The sequence below is a fragment of the Cervus elaphus genome, chromosome 4 (genome assembly GCF_910594005.1).
Source record: "Cervus elaphus chromosome 4, mCerEla1.1, whole genome shotgun sequence".
In the NCBI taxonomy this organism is placed as follows: Eukaryota; Metazoa; Chordata; class Mammalia; order Artiodactyla; family Cervidae; genus Cervus; species Cervus elaphus.
Genome location: NC_057818.1, coordinates 22,847,575 through 22,863,069, shown reverse-complemented (window position 1 = coordinate 22,863,069; position 15,495 = coordinate 22,847,575). Strand labels below are relative to the sequence as shown.

Sequence of the window (15,495 nt, the reverse complement as noted above, 5' to 3'; positions counted from 1 at the left end):
ACATCGGGTAGCCTATCTGGGAAGCAGGAAGCTGAATAAGATGACTTTTTTCCCCAAAATGCTACAGTGTAACCAAATGTGTGTAAGATGTGGGATGTGCGACATGATGGGGCGGCAGTGGTGAGGTGTTTGTGTGTGCGCATGTGTGTTTAGTGTGGCAGTTGCATCTTTAACTAGATTATGAACCTTTCTTCATTTCCTCCGAGCTAACGAAGATGGAGTTTAGTTCTTTATCTGAAATGTGTCCTAGTAAATACATGTAATAAGACCTAATTTGAAAAAGCAGCAGAGGATGTTTCTGGCTATTTAACTTTGCAGCACTGCCTTCCAGCTGTCCTTTGGGAAATAATTGTTTATTATTTTTTGTTTTTATTGGTATTTATACCTTTTTACTATGCTTCTTTGACATCTTTGAACAGCATGCATGGGAAACTTTGATTAATTCCCCAAATACAAACAACATGAAGCCTGGACTTCTGGTTCAAGTGTTCTAACCTGGCACCAAGGTCAGAACACAAATCCACTGGTGGACCCCAGACTAGATTAGATTCATGGTGCTAAAGTGACATATGCATTATTTGTATGGAACTAACTGGCTAATGTCCTGAGCAGGGGTGGGCACAGGGTATCAGTGAAAAACAGACAATTTCAGCACAAGAAAGTAACCTCTTCAGAAAAGTTATTTTATCACCATGTCACTAGAGACATCACCACTAGAAACTTTTAAGACCTAGAGCATAGAAGATTAGGTTACCAACCCCAGATCAAAGGAGTGTAGAAGAGAGACAAGAAATGACCTGCTTTTTAAGTACCTGAACTTATGAAACCTCCCAGACATAATCTAACAGTAGAACCTTATTTCTGGTTTCTATTATGATCCATTCTAAGGAATAACACATGTACAAGGTTATTCATTACAGTACATCAGTAAGTAATGGCAAAAGTTTGGAAACAAGTGATCATCTTGGGGGCCTGGTTAACCGAACTATGGAATATCCATACAATAGAATACACTTAAATAAATTTTAAAATGAGAATATTATCTATGAATGGAATTAGAATGCTTTCAAATGACAGAACCAAGATGTGGAATAATAGAGTATGCTACCATGGGGACAAAAGGTAAAACAAAAATGCATACATACAGGGACTTCCCTGGTGGTCCAGTGGTTAAGACCCCGTTCTCGTAATGCAGGGGACCTGAGTTTGAGTCCTGGGCAGGGAACTAGATCCCACATGCCTCAACTAAGAGTTCACATGCTGCAACTATGACCCTGCCCAGCCAAATAAATAAATATTTTAAAAAACACAAAAGACTGATCTAGGAACATTTTAAAAAATTAAAAAACAAAAATAAGACACCAAGAATACACACATACAGTTATATTTTCTTGTATACATATGAAATATCTCTGGAAGGGTACATAATAAACCGAATCACTGGCTTCTTCTAGTGAAAGTACAAACTATTGGGTGTAAGATAGGATGTATTGTACAACATGGGGAATATAGCCAATATTTTGTAACAACTGCAAATGAAGTGCACTCTTTAAAAATTGTATAAAAAATTCTGGATAACGGGGTTTGGGATAAACTTCTAACTGAATATTCTCTTGAATTTTGGATCAGACAAATGTAATTTCTACTGAAAATTTAAAAAGTTAACATTTTAAAGTGAAATAAAATTACATTAAATAAAATTTCTAATGTTAAGTAAGCCCTTCTTGAAAGGGGAGGGAGGGGAGTAGGAGGTACAAACTATTGGGTGTAAGATAGGATGTATTGTACAACATGGGGAATATAGCCAACATTTTGTAACAACTGCAAATGAAATGTAATCTTTAAAAACTGTATAAAAAATTTAAATCTTTTAAAAGTTAATTAAGCCCTTCTTAATCTAGGAGGTACCATTTCTGTAGGTTTGAAATTTTTTCAAGATGAGATGATCTAGCAAAAGCAAACAACAAGAATATGCTCTGCTCTGGGGTAATAAGTTGGGTGCCTCCAGCTCAAGGCTGTCAAGGAAGGGGAAGTGCCAAAGATAATTTGCTTGCTTCAGACATATACTTATGTTGGCCTGCAAGCTGAGGGCAGAGTGGAAATCTTTTCTTTGCTGCCATCAGAAAACAGGTTTCCAACACTGGCGATGCGGTTTCTGATCTTGCCATCCGAATCAGGCACAACCCTCTTTAACTGAAAATGGCCAGCTCCCCCACCCCCCCCACCCCCACCTTGGGCTGGTTACACACAGGTGAAAAAACAAAATGTCACAGTTAACCTTTTCTCTCCATGTTTGGCCACCCAGCAGATAAAATGCTAAACATGTAGTAAAGGACCTAAATGGAGTCAAAGCTTCAGCTTTGGAAAAGTTTTTCTTGGCAAACCCCTGGTAAGAGGGGCAGCCCCTTGGGGACTCATAGCAAACAAGGGATTTCCTCTGTATGGGCTCAGCAAGAGTCAACGTGCAGTGAGGTAGTTTTGATGGAGGGATGCCTGGATGAAAAAGGGAGGAGAGTCAACAAACTCGTGTTTCAGTCCTGAATCTACCTCAGAACTTAGCACAGGATCTTAATTTTTAAAGTCTGAGTGCTTCCCTGGTAGTTCGGATGGTAAAGAATCTGCCTGCAATGTGGGGGACCTGGATTTGATCCCTGGGTCGGGAAGATCCCCTGGAGAAGGAAATGGCAACCCACGACAGTATTCTTGCCTGGAGAATTCCAGGGACAGAGGAGCCTGGAGAGCTACAATCCATGGGGTCGCAAAGAATCGGACACGACTGAGTGACTAATACACACACACACAGCCTCCTCTGTAAAATGGAGTCACAGTCATTGCCGCATCCACCTTCCTGGACCAAAAGATAAAAAAGAATACAAAGCTTTCATTTGCTTGTTTTGGGGTGCACATGAGGCATGTGGGATCTTAGTTCCCTAAACAGGGATCAAACCCACACCCCCTGCACTGGAAGCCCAGAGACTCAACCACCGGACCACCAGGGAGATCCCTGCAAAGCATTTTTAGAACTCTTTAAGGCACCAGAGGCAAGCGATAAGTTACGAAATACAACACAAAATACCTTTCAGTGATAACTGTGAAGTTTACAGAGAGGCAAACATCACCTTTAGAATCAGACATATCGTAACTTTCTAGTTCTCAACCTTTATCTGCTATGTGACCTAGGACAAGCCTCCTACCATCTCTGAGCCTTAGTTTCCTCAATGCAAAATGCTGTTAATGCTACCTATTTAACAAAGCAGCTAGCTGTGAGAATTAAGTGGATGAGCCTACCCAAGTAGAGAGCTCACCAGTTCCTTTTCCATGTACCTTCGGTAATGAATCATGGTCTCAATCAAAGGATACTTCATTTGCTGATTTGCTACATTCCTCAGACTCTCAGTACTGTTGGCTCAATTTTTCTGTAAATCTACAAGTTTTATAAAAAATAAACTCTACTAGTTAAAAAAAGATATTTACTGAAAATGTATCGTATTGAAAAGGGGGACTCTCGAGCCAGACTGCATGGATTTGAATCACAGCCTCACCATTTACTTGATGGATGACCTGGGGAAATTTAGTAACAGCTTTATACTTCAGTTTGCTCATCTATAAGCACTACGTAAATTTTTGCTATTAATACAAAACAATGCTAATGATTACTTTTAATATTATTACGTTATACTCAACAATGGGAATACAGTGATGGACAAGGCAATTTAAGCAAAGCACTTTGAAATCACCTACTGTTATCTTAAATGTAGGCCCAAAGAGGTTAAGTTACTCCACCAAGGCCATGTAGCTAGTTAATAAGACAGGACTTATGGGCTTCCCAGGTGATGCTAGTGGTAAAGAACCCGCCTGCCAATGCAGGAGACATGAGAGACGCAAGTTCAATCCCTGGGTTGGGAAGATTCCCTAGAGGAGGGCATGGCAACCCATTCCAGTATTCGTACCTGGAGAATTCCATGGACAGAGGAAACTGGTGGGTACAGTCCATGGGTTGCAAAGAGTTGGACACAACTGGGTGACTGAGCGCGCACACACACACACACACACACACACACACACACAAGACGAGCCAGGGCTAGTGAGAGAAATTCTAGACTGCAAGCCACTGTCTCTCCACTGCTCTGGGCTGTGCAACCAGATTTGAACCCGGACACTACCGAGTCCTGGAAGTATCAGAGTAGATTCAGGAAGTCAGTTGGAACTGGCCCAATAATTCTGCGCATTCCTGACCTCCACCCTCTTTCTACATCCCATTCCATGGGGTGTTGTCCTAGCCTGCCTACATGTGGACCTTCCTGCAAATTTCAGATTTGGCATCCGTGGTGGAGACTACATGGAAACACCACACCTCCCACACCATGTGGATTTCTTTCGTGCTTGTGAATCTTTAGCAGAATAATGGTTGGGTCTCTCAGAGACCTCCTGCAAAGGGGCAGATCCAGGTTTGGTGGGGTTTGAAGTGTAAATACTGTGGACGCTCTTTCAGGAAAGAAAATACATAATTACGAATTAAAAATTAGGTACCAGGCCTTGGAATGCATGCAAATGAAAGGCCTTAAAGTTTAAGCATAATTAGCTTCCTGGGAAATCAGCTCTGCTCTTAAAGTTACTCATTCCCTTCCTTCCTTCTCTCTTCCCTTAGTCTTTTCTTCCATCCAAGTCACCTGCACCTGCTCTTCCATCAAGCACCCAGCATGCACCAGGGGGTAGGTAGCTTCCTAAGTTTACATTCTGAAGAAAAAAGTAGACTTTGCTCCAGTCTACAGATTATTGTCCGAATTACAATATAGACACGGCTTTTCTTGGTATGAAAGAATAAAACGCTGCAGTTAACCTGTGGGTACTGTGTAATCAAGCTCTGTGGGGCTGTGCGTTCAACTTGATAGACCACAATGGAGCTAGAAGCTACAGTTTTCTGTTTGCATTTGTGAACACACCCAGAGGCAGGCTCTTCTATGTCTGGGACATTCAGTAAATAAGATGATCCTCTCAGAAGGGAGTGGGGAGTGATGTAAAAAGCTAGAGAGGAGACCATATCTTATTGTTGTTCAGTCACCAAGTCGTGTCCGACTCTTTGCGACCCCGTGGACTGCATCCTGCCAGGCTTCCCTGTCCTTCACTATCTCCCGGAGTTTGCTCAAATTCACATCCATTGATTTGGTGATGCCATCCAACCATCTCTCTCTCTGTCACCCTCTTCTCCTCTTGCCCTCAATCTTTCCCAGCATCAGGGTCTCTTCCAGTGAGTCAGCTCTTCGCATCAGGTGGCCAAAGTATACAGTTATACATAATGATACATGATTGACAGAACATTTTTACACATATCATCTGTCCTAACACTCACGCCATCTGATTTATGTGGTGTGGCTTTATTTTAAACCCTCACCCCCAATGCCAGACTGGAGAGTGAGGCCCACAGGGACTGAAGTTTGATCCTGAACTCTTCCCTGTTAATCTTTTTCCACAGCACTGCATCCCTCCCCGCACCGCCCCCCCCCCCCCAACCCCCAGTTATCCCCCCAACCCCCTGGTTATCCTCACATCCCGGGGACACAAAGCCTGAACAGACAAAGAACCCATAGACAAAATAAGTCGGGTTCATTCTGTGGGGAATTTGGGGATGGGAACTTGTTCCTGGTGGCTGGGGTGGGGTGGGGCTTGTGTTCTGGGCTGGGATTAACCAGATGAGTCATCTGGGACGAAGTTGATCCCAGGCTTTGCATAGTTCCTCACCTTTCCCCTCCCCTTGGGGAGCCCGGTCGCCCGACCCTGGAGCCGGGATGGTATGTGTCCTTCCCTGCCCGGCTTGTCCCGGGCAGCCTGCTGCAGTCAGGGCTTGGCACGGAGCCACCGGCTCGGGCTCCGAGCAGGAGGGGAGGAAGCCCGTCTCCCAGTAGCTGTCAGCTTTCCCAGCTGACTCAACTCGACACCTCCCTCCCCCGCCGGGCACACAGCCTCCTAACTTTCCATTTTTCCAGCCCGTCTGGTGGTTCTCCTTCTCAGCCCGGGGGAGGGTGGGGGAGAACCATCCCCTCCCACTGTCCTGGGGCGCCCGCTCAGCAGCCTGGGGCTGCCAGCAGCGGGCACCCGGGCATCCTGCCCGCTGGCCCCGGCGGGCCCTCTCTCGGGACCATTCAGATCCGCTGTCCTGGAGAGTTCGGAATATAGGTCAAGGTGCTCTCGGAAGCGCTCAGGGCAAGATCACCTGACCGGGATAGGGGTGACTCAGCGAGAAGGGACGACGGGGTGGGGGCTGGTGGAAGAGGTCAAGTTGTCCCCGTCTGGCTGCCGGTCAGGGGGAGGGGAAAGAAGCTGCTGGAGGCAGACGGAAGGATAAAATGACCTCCGGTGACCCACGGAGGGCGGAATTCACATCCTCCCCGGAGCTGACCGTCACCCTCTCCCGGAGCTGAAGCCACTCCCAGGTCAAACTGCCACTGTGGCTGCAAAGAACCAATTAGCGGCCTCCCCTTCCCCAAGTGAGAAATCAGGAGAGCAGGGCGCTCAGGACTCCAGCCTCCGTTCACCTGGGCTCCTAAAAGAAACCCAAGCTCCCCGGCCTGGCAGGCAAAGGCTGCCATCTCTCTAGAAACGATCTGGTTTTCCCCCCAATTAATCCTGAATATGAAAATTACCAACTCCTTTGACTTTACATCTCCACGCAGCGGGGGGTGCGGTGGGTGGGTGGCCTCCCTTCAGGGGTGCTCGGCAGGGGCTGCAGTTGCTGGAACAGCAGCTGCTCTGTCTGAGCCTCACTTCCTCTGGCTCCAGCTGCAGGTTCCTCCAGGCCAAGCGGGGAGTTTCCTCATTCTCGGGGCTTTCGGCTCTGAGAAGGCAGCCACCCTCACCTCCCACCCGCCCCTGGTGGCCCGCTGCCCTCCGAGGGTAGCGAGTTTGGGACTCCCTGGTTCCATGAGTCAGAGCGGGTTGGAGACAGACAGCAGGCTTCCTTTATTAAATCAGCCTCCTTCCCTGTACAACCACAGAGGGAAGCTATAATTACCCGTTTGGCCCGGCTCTGAGAACAGCCACAGATGCTTAACTGGGAGGGGTGGTTCCTGATTCCTGCCTTTATCCAGCGCACCCCAGTCTGGAATATGACTAACAGCCAGGGGTTCAGGCCTGTTACACACATGTCAGGTGTTTTGCACATATAACACGGTGCACTGGACCTGGACACTCACGGAGACTGCTAGAAAAATTCCTATATTGAAGTTGCCAGGAGCTTTTTATTTAGTTATTTTTTTAAATGCCTCCTGCTAGTCTCATTTGAGGCAGGCTGCTCACTGCTGATGTTTTTGGTTTTAAAGAGATAAATGAAAAGGCAACAGAACATGGTTTTGGATCCTCAGGACTGTTTTAGCCATTAGGCACAGAGACACAAAATCTCTGGCCTCCCAGACCTATAGAAATACTTGAAACCTGAACCCTGAAAAAAAAAAAAAGACTTGGCTTCAAAGGAAAAAATGAAACCAGCAAATCAAAATAACATAGCCGATCTGCATTAGCTGTTCAATTTAGTCTTCGTTGGCTTATTCACTCATTCACCCATTCATTCACTCCTGGAAGCATTCATTCACCAAATATCTGTTGAGCTGTTTCTTTGGCCATGTACAGTTTTGGGCACTAGGGCCACATCAGCGCTAAACCAATTAAAGAGGTAGACAGAACTAAGCAGACAAATATTCCTGTCTTTGTGGGAGAATAACAGAGACAACAATAAGTAAATTATATGGTAGGTTAGAGATAATAAGTGTGATTGATAAGAGGAAAAAAATAGAGCAGGGTTATGGAATTACTGGTAAAAGAGAAATTCATAAACATCTTATGACATTTAAAAACAATTTGTAGGTTAGAGCTCTCTCACAGTGGGACTTCTCCAGTCTGCATAATGATTGCTGAGAAATTATAACCAATCATAGATTGTGAGTTGCATCTGACTGGAGTAAAATTATAAAAATCCTCTAAGCTTTGTTTATAACCAAAATATAGGTGCAGGTTAAATAATCTGATAGGAGATAAAAAGTAAAAGTGACAAGGCATCTGACCCTGCCTCTGGTTACCTGTAAGTAAAGACACTTCATTCAACTATTATTGGACACCTATAATATCGTGGTTAAGGGCTTGGATGTCACATGCCAGGGTTCAGGTACAATAAATGCCTCCATCATTTACTGCTTGTGTGATTTCTGGGAAAGACATTTAACATCAATTCCCCCTCTTTTATAACGGAGTAATACAGAACCTACCTTATAGAGTTTCTGAAATGATGCAAAAAGATAATAAAAGTAAAGGTGTTAGTTAGCATAGCACTTGGCACTTAGTCACTTAGTGCTTAATCTTTTTTTTTTTTAAGTTGTGCTGGGTCTCAGTCCTGCATGTGGGATCTTTTAGCTATGCCATGTGGGATCTAGTTCCCTGACCAGGAATCAAACCCGGATCACCTGCATTGAGAGCACAGTCTTTGCTACTGGACCACCAGGGATGTGGATCCTTAGTCGCTCAGTCGTGGTCAACTTTTGGGACCCCCTGGACTGTAGCCCACCAGGCTCCTCTGTCCATGGGATTCTCCAGACAAGAAGACTGGAGTGGTTGCAATTCCCTTCTCCAGGGGATCTTCCCGATCCACAGATCAAACTCAGATCTCCTGTGTTGCAAGCAGATTCTTTACTGTCTGAGCCACCAAGGAAGCCACCTTAATCTATTATCACCGTTGTTGGTATGATGGTAACTGTGTGGCACCATGTTGGATATCAGGGACCTAGAGCTGAACAAGACAATGATATGGTCCCAACTGGAAGAGGCTTTTGCAAGCATTCTGTGCTTCATTAAATCTCATGGTATCCTGGCAGGGTGATTCCCATTGTACCACTGACCATTGTTAACCATACTTGGATGAATAAAAACAAGCAGACCACAATGAGACACTACTTGATAACCTTTCAGTTGAAAAAAATTAAGAAGCCTGATGATGCCAAGTATTGGATAGAATGTGGATCAACAGGATTTTATACATTTGTTGTTGGTGAGACTGTAAATGGGTACATTCACAGTTTTCCATAAGACGTGTGCAAAGAAGTGAAGTGAAAGTCGCCCAGTTGTGTCTGACTCTTTGCGACCCCAAGGACTATACCGTCCATGGAATTCTCCAGGCCAGAATACTGGAGTGAATAGCCTTTCTCTTCTTCAGGGGATCTTCCCAACCCAGGGATCAAACCCTGGTCTCCTGCATTGCAGGCGGATTCTTTGCCAGCGGAGCCACAACAAGAATGTTTAACTCAGCCATTCACAGTGGAAAGCTGGTAACAATACAAATGTTGATTGACAGGAGGATAAATAAATACTTGTGGGACATAACAGTAAAAGGACTATAATAGTGAAAACAAAGAGACCATAGCTCTAAACTAAAATGTGGATGAATTTTAGCAATATAACAATTTGAGAAAAAAGTATATTCCAGAAGGCTACACACAGCCTTATATTCTCTTAAGCAATATGAAAACAAGATCTAAAGGATGCAACTTTCAGAAAAACACACTAAAATTACTTTTTAGAAATATAAAGGAATTGGAAAGTCAAGATTCAGGATGGGGGACTTCCCTGGTGGTCCTAAGAATCTGCTTTGCCAGAAATGAAAGAGACACGTGTACCCCAGTGTTCATTGCAGCACTGTTTACAATAGCTAGGACATGGAAGCAACCTAATGTCCATTGGCAGATGAATGGATATAAAAGCCGTGGTACATAGACACAATGGAATATTACTCAGCCATTAAAAGGAATGCATTTGAATCAGTTCTAATGAGGTAGATGAAACTGGAGCCTATTATACAGAGTGAAATAAGTCAGAAAGAAAGACACCAATACAGTATATTAACATTTAGAAAGATGGTAACAATGACCCTATATGTGAGACAGCAAAAGAGACACAGATGTAAAGAACACACTTTTGGACTCTGTAGGAGAAGGTGAGGGTGGGATGATTTGGGAGATAGCACTGAAACATGTATATTCAGTTCAGTTCAGTTCAGTCGCTCAGTTGTGTCCGACTCCTTGCGACCCCATGAATCGCAACACGCCAGGCCTCCCTGTCCATCACCCACCCCCAGAGTTTACTCAAACTTATATCCATCGAGTTGGTGATGCCATCCAGCCATCTCATCCTCTGTCGTCCCCTTCTCCTCCTGCCCCCAATCCCTCCCAGCATCAGGGTCTTTTCTGATGAGTCAACTCTTCGCATGAGGTGGCCAAAGTACTGGAGTTTCAGCTGCAGCATCAGTCCTTCCAGTGAACACCCAGGACTGATCTCCTTTAGGATGGACTGGTTGGATCTCCTTGCAGTCCAAGGGACTCTCAAGAGTCTTCTCCAACACCACAGTTCAAAAGCATCAATTTTTTGGTGCTCAGCTTTCTTCATGTATATTACCACATGTGAAATAGATCGCCAGTCCAGGTTCGATGCATGAGACAGAGCACTCAGGGCCAGTGCACTGGGACAACCCAGAGGGATGGGATGGGGAGGGAGGTGAGAGGGGGGTTCAGGATGGGGGACACATGTACACCCGTGGCTGATTCATGTCAATGTATGGCAAAAACCACTACACTATTGTAAAGCAATTAGCCTCCAATTAAAATAAATGGATTAATTTACAAAAAAAAAAAAAAAAAAAGAATCTGCTTTGCAATGCAGAGGACTCGGGTTCAATCCCTGGCTGGGGAACTAGGATTTCATACACCTCGGGGCAACTAAGCCTGCATGCCGCAACCAGTGAGCTCATGCACTCTAGAGCCTGTGCTGCACAACATGAGAAGTCTAAGCGTCAGAACCACAGAAAGCCTGTATGCCACAGCAAAGACCCAACGCAGCAGAAAAAAAAGAAAGGATTCAGGATGGATGCGGGAGGTCAAGTGACGGGAAGGGCAGAAACACAAAGTGATATTCCGCAGGGCCCTGTGGGACTCCTGGGCAGAAGGCCTTTCCGTGTCCCCCTTTTATTTGATTATAGGAAGCAGCCTTCACTCAGCCTCCATGATGTTCCCTAAGTCTCAGTGGGCAAGCAGTTGTTAATTAGAGAAGGGAGGAGATGGGAGACCAGGGAGAAACAGTCAAGAGAAGCCTTGGGGCAAGGGCCTGTTTCCCCATCAAGGGATACACACAACAATATCTTTGAGCTATTTTGCAGATACTGAAACCCCTCCAGGTGGGAGGAGTTAACGATTAATGATGATACACTGCCCACAAGTATGGAGACCCCAGACTAGTTGGACCTGAAGGCTGATATGCCGACTCCTACTTACCTCAACACCAACCCATCAGAAGAATGTCCACGAGCTGACCACACCCGCTTAAGGACAATTAATATAAAACTTCTCACTATCTTTCCCAAGTGCGGATATATGGTTTTGAGGACATTAGCCTGCTGTGTCCCCCCTTGCCTGGCAAAGCAATAAAGCTATCCTTTCCTACTTCAACCCAAACCCAGTCTCCGAGATTTGATTTGGCACCAGTGCACAGAGAAGCTGGGCTTTCTGCATCAATAGGAAGAAGTACGTGGTGGGATCTGAGGTGTTTGCATGCATGTGGGCTGTGTCGCTTCAGTTGTGTCCAACTCTTTGAGACCCCTCTGTCTGTGGGATTCTCCAGGCAAGAATACGGGAGTGAGTTGCCATGCCCTCCTCCAAGGGATCTTCCCAACCCAAGGATTGAACTTTCAACTCTTAGGTCTCCTGCATTGGCAGGCGAGCCCCCTCATAGATGTTTACCATATTACAAATATATAAGTAATCATAGATAAATAATAAATAGTTAGATGTATGCTGTGCAAGGTCCAAATGAAGATGAAAGCATATCATGAATCAAAGATTATGAATGATCCTGTATGAAGTGAAAGTGAAAGTGAAGTCGCTCAGTCATGTCCAATTCTTTGCGACCCCATGGACTGCAGCCTCCCAGGCTCCTCCGTCCATGGGATTTTCCAGGCAAGAATATTGGAATGGGTTGCCATTTCCTTCTCCAGGGTATCTTCCTGACTCAGGGATTGAACCTGGGTCTCCTGCATTGCAGGCGGACGCTATACCCTCTAAGCCACCAGGGAAGCCCATGATCCTGTATACCTGGAGTCAATAAAAGAGAAAATGAAACTCTACTCTTCGGATGGGTATGAAGCACACCTTGGAACGGTGTGGGCTTGTCAAGACAGAGTGAATAAAGGACCCTAAAGAAGGACAGGGCTGCGTGAATTTCCGTGAGGATTAGGCAGTGCTGACCTTGAGGGTGGGGGACCCTTCACCAGTCATGCTCCTGTGTAGATTCAGGTTTTTCACCCACGGTCAGAGGGACAGGGTGACTGGTCACCCTGATGGGGTCAGGCAAATGCCCCGGGGCAGAGCCCTGTTCAGGTCCTGGGCATCTTCGAGAGGTGGTTGGCCTGCAGTGCCCTTTCCATGGGGTTTTTGCTAGGCCTGCCCTCTACAGACTTCCAGTTTCTGTGTGTGTTCTCAGATAGGACCAGTCTTGCCTGGTCTGGCCTTGACTAAGGGGATGATCCCGGCTGTGTGCGGAGAACCCCATTCTAGCTTGGGGTTCTGACACCTCCCCAAGGAGATGTGGGTCACTGAGCCCACAGTCCCAGCCCTTCTCTCTCCTGTGTTGGGGGGAGTCCAGGGGAAGATGCTCTTAGACAGCTGAGCTGCCTGTTCTCATAGCCAGGCCCACGGGCCACAGGCTGGAGCAAGTGCTTTTTCATTAATGAAATCTTCTTAAAGCCCTGGAAGCTGGCACCTAGACAGAGAATACGTTTGCGCGTGAGGCACAACTGACTGACTTCATGGACAGAACTAACTGGGACTCTGAGAGGCACACGGAAGGCTGTCCTCTCTCTCTCTTTTGTTCTACTGTTGGAGGGGTCAGGGCTTTCAGGCTCTTGTTCAGTTGCTAAGTCATGTCCGACTCTTTGTGACCCCATGGACTGCAGTATACCAGGCTTCCCTGTCCTTCACTATCTCCTGGAGTTTGCTCAAACTCATCTCCATTGAGTTGATGATGCCATCCAACATCTCATCCTCTGTTGCCCCCTTCTCCTCCTGTCCTCAATCTTTTCCAACATCAGGGTGTTTTCCATGAGTCGGCTCTTCACATCAGATGGCTGAAGTATTGGAGCTTCAGCTTCAGAATCCATCCTCCCAATGACTATTCAAGGTTGATTTCCTTTAGGATTGACTGATTTGATCTCCTTTCTGTCCAAGGGACTCTCAAAAGTCTTCTCCAGCTCCACAGTTCAAAAGCATCCATTTTTAGGCGCTCAGCCTTCTTTATGGTCCAACTCTCACATCTGTACATGACTACTGGAAAAACCACAGCTTGGCTCTGGGAGCTGCTTACAAGACGCTCACCCATCCCCATGCCTGGGAACAATCACTGATATCTCAAGAGACTGGAATCAGAAAGACTCCAGACCAGGTTGTAGGTGGGCAGTTTCTAATTGTCACATTAGCTTAATTCTCTAAACCCAAACAACAGAGACAATCATACGGCCTCTGCTTGACTAAATGGCATCAGTGAGGACATGACATAACTGAGAACAAAGTACTTATCAAACAGAAAGATCTGATCCATTTGTGTCAGAACACACGTCTGTCAAGGGTGGGAACCATATTTGACCCTTTCTTTGCTGGATTCCTAAAATCAAGGACAGAGCCTGGCACACAGTAGGTGCTCAATAAAAATACTTCTGGAATGAATGAACTGGATTATTATGGATTAGAGTAAAACTAATGATGATGAGGATAATTCTTTACTACGACATGATAATTAATCGCGTCTTAACTATGTGCCAGGCAAAATGCCAAAAGCTTTTCCATTTAAGCTTCACATCAACCCACTGAAGGAGGTGCTAGTATTATTCCCATCTTGCAGGTGAGTTAATGCGATACAGGGAAGTTAGTGAATTTTCCAAGGCCACACCCTGGTGGAATAGGTTGTTACCCAAGAAATATAATTCAGGGGGTTCGGAGAGGCTCAAGTCCTGAAGGTGGAACACAGATGGCCTTGGTATCTAAGAGGTCACCGAGATGATCACTGGATTTTGACACCCTTTTCATGCTTCAAGATTCCAAACAAAAGTGCAGATGTCTCTGGAAAACAGTTCAACATAATGTCTAATAAGGGAGTAGTAATCTGGTTTATCTGTTTGCTTCCTAAGTGTGGATGGTAGAGTTCTCTTGTAGGGATGGGATTCAAGGGAGGTGCCTCAGTGAGTGGGGATTACACGTGGCAGACTGCAGGGCTGCTAGGAAAGGGGCTGAGAAAGGGTCCAAGATGCATGTTGACTGTTCTGCTGAGAACTGGCCTAGGACTTCAGGAGGGCAAGAGAGGATTTGGGTCCCTGAATCGCGTTTATGGGGCACCTTAGAGAGCAGCTAGAAGACACGGGAGGAAGGCTGTCTCAGAGAGAAGTAGCACATGGTCACAGGAGTCTCGCTTTCCTGCTTAAATTTTTATCAGGAGAATATATTCTACTACTTGTGTGGTTAAAAATCTATTGAGAGAAATGAAAAACGAAGTGAAGCAGGGGTGGGGGAAGGTTGAGAAAAGGTCATGGGTTGGATTTGCAGCTTCCAAGCCTGCACAGCCTGAGCCAGGCTGCGGTTCTCCAGGGCTTGGCTGATTTACTGGAGATGAACGGCAGCCCCCGGCCTTCTCAGGGCACAGTGGCCAATGAGCCTGATCCGCAGCTGGGGGGGGGAACGTATTTGCCTTTGCAGTTGGCAGCATCTCCGTGCCTCTGAGCCTTCCTCATGAGAGACTCATTATGCAGTTTGGTCACATGCCCTATGCATTTTAATGAATGAGTCAGGGGACAGACTCAATTTGAAAGAGGAATCGCAGCTCTCTCGGCTGGGTGAAGGGCTCTCAAGGGGTGCTCTCACAGCTTGGAGGACAAGAAAAGGAAAGACGGAAGCTATTTTCGTTTAGCAAAACGAAGGTCAGAAGGAAGGAGAGAGGAAGGAAGGAAGGGGAGAGGGAAGGGAGCAAGGAAGGAGGGGAGGAAGCAAGGGAGAAGAGAAAAAAGCAGAAAGACTGGAATGGTCCAGAGTTCAGAAAAGAGCCCAGGAGCAGATGCAGCCACCCACCATACACTCCCTAGCTCCTTTACCATCCACTTATTTACTCAAAACACTTAGTGTGCTTTTAAAGTGCCAGCTACCATCTAGGTGGGGGAGTTACAAGATAAATGAGATAGAGTCCTTGCCCAAAAGGTCTCTGCAATTAAAAAAAAAAACAAAAACAAAAACCCAGTTTGGTCAAGTCAGAGTAACTACCCAGAGGTCTCCTTTGGGAGGTGGGATGGGCCAAATAGGTGATGTTCCCTCCCTTCCTGAGGAGGAAGATCCCCTTCTGATGGTCAAGGGCTACCATCTCTCAGCACGCCCCACTTGCCAGATGTGGGGTGAGCATTCCACAGTTAGCATCTCGTTGAATCCTGGCAAA

At 45.9% G+C, this 15,495-nt stretch overlaps 1 protein-coding gene across 4 annotated transcripts in view; it reads right to left on the bottom strand.

Moving 5' to 3' along the window:
• Positions 1 to 15,495, bottom strand: part of CHD9 (chromodomain helicase DNA binding protein 9) — a 219,550-nt gene that overhangs the window by 174,649 nt on the left and 29,406 nt on the right. The window contains exon 1 of one of the 4 annotated variants that reach the window (XM_043898460.1): positions 6,642 to 6,796. The exons of the other annotated variants lie outside the window; for them this stretch is intronic. The gene's annotated coding sequence lies outside the window, so the exon portion shown is untranslated. Of the gene's footprint in view, positions 1 to 6,641; positions 6,797 to 15,495 lie in introns of those variants that run through there. 4 annotated transcript variants of the gene reach the window in all.